General features: G+C 42.3%; 1 non-coding gene across 1 annotated transcript; it reads right to left on the reverse strand.

Annotated features, from left to right (window-relative positions):
* Positions 1–1345: 1345 nt before the first annotated feature.
* Positions 1346–1452, reverse strand: LOC141636636 (small nucleolar RNA R71). The gene has a single exon (XR_012541239.1). It is a non-coding gene; the product is annotated as a small nucleolar RNA R71 (small nucleolar RNA).
* Positions 1453–1722: the final 270 nt, after the last annotated feature.

A 1722-nucleotide genomic window follows, 5' to 3' on the forward strand; every position in this document is an offset into this window, starting at 1 on the left:
AGTCGATCGACTGCCATACCTGGTCGATCGACTGACCACGTGAGGTTTACCCTCGTTTTAATTGATTTAAATGTTGTGTTTGGCGAATCGAATGCATGCGACTAGTTGAATGCTTAATATTTCACTGACCCACTAGATCGAAAGATAGGGACAGTTGTTAGATCACCAAATAAAATGACAAAACTATGCTGAGATCGAAAGATAGGTAAAGTTTAGACCGTTAGTCACTTTTCAGGACGAAAGTTAGTATTAGTGATATTAGGGACTTATAGCGAGATCGAAAGATGCTATTTGTTAAGAGTGGACCGAGAGGACCTCTTTATTTCCCGCCTCATGTGTTTGATTTAGACCTGTTTAGTATCTTTGTCGAAAACTATAACGAACCGACCATCCTAGTACCCCTTCTTTTATCTGTTTTAACTGTTTATTTAGTTTATTGTCTTTATTTACTATTAGTATAAACCAAATCAAATCAACCCCCACTTTCGTTATCTTAGACTAAATTAGACAATTAGAAATTACATTCGCCTCCTAGTGGTTCGACCCTGTTACCACTAGCCTAGGTTAGTTTTAATAGGAGATTATAAATTTTATTTTTGGTGCTCACAACGACGGGTATCAAATTTTGGCGCCATTGCCGGGGAGGCAATTGTTCTAATTTTTAGTTGTTTTTATTTAGTCTTTCTTAGTTTAAGGGACACTTGTTCCTTAAACTTCTCTTATATTCTTTTTGTAGTTTCTTCTTATGCGCAGGTCACAGGGTGGTGAACTAGTACCGTTCAATCCTGAGATTGAGAAATCCTTGCGCGAGTTGAGACGATCACAAAGGGTATTACCGACAGAGTTAGAGCTGAGTACTCTGTCAAGCTACTACGAGAACGCTCTGTTCGAGGAAGATCCACCCACATCTCCTGCTTCTATTTCTTCAGCTGAGACAGTCACTTCTCCAGAAATTCCAGTCATGGCTGAAGAAGCAACTATAGCAAGTCATTCTGAGCCGACAGCCGAAAATCTTTACAAGGGATTCGAATTACCTGGAGTTGATAGGAAATTCGAACCAAAGCCTTCTTATATCAACCTAGTTGAGAGGAACCATTTTGGGGGGGGGGCTGCAAATGAAGATGCAGCCAAGCATATGGAGATATTTATCGATTACTGCTGCTCTATACTCCCGCCGACCGGTGTGACCCAGGACCAGATAAAGGAGACCATGTTTATATTCTCACTCCGTGATGCTGCAAGGGAGTGGTACAGAGATCTGGACCGAGCCGCTCATGGGATCATCGACTGGAATTCATTGGCCTTGGCATTCTACAAGAAATACTTCTCTGCCTCGAAGACAAATGCCATTAGAGCTCAGATCACGAACTTTAAACAGGGGCCTGATGAGAACTTTCATGAAGCATGGGTCCGTTTCAAGAAACTGGTGCGAACCATACCGCACCATGGGTTCGAAAAATGGAGTCTTTGCAATCAGTTCTATAATGGGATGTATGACGATCAGAGGGCTATTTTGGATGCTGCAGCCAATGGCCGATTTGCTGAGAATATGGGATAGACTAAGGGGTGGAAGATCATTGATGACTTAGCCACCCATAAAGCTGAATATGGGAATTCCAGAGGCAATCAAAGGAGAGCTGCTGAATCTTCCTCGGTTGCCGCACTAGAAGCCCTCACTGCAAGGTTTGATAAATATGAGTTGGGAGGAGCTTCAAAAGGAGG

Source organism: Silene latifolia, chromosome Y (genome assembly GCF_048544455.1).
Source record: "Silene latifolia isolate original U9 population chromosome Y, ASM4854445v1, whole genome shotgun sequence".
In the NCBI taxonomy this organism is placed as follows: Eukaryota; Viridiplantae; Streptophyta; class Magnoliopsida; order Caryophyllales; family Caryophyllaceae; genus Silene; species Silene latifolia.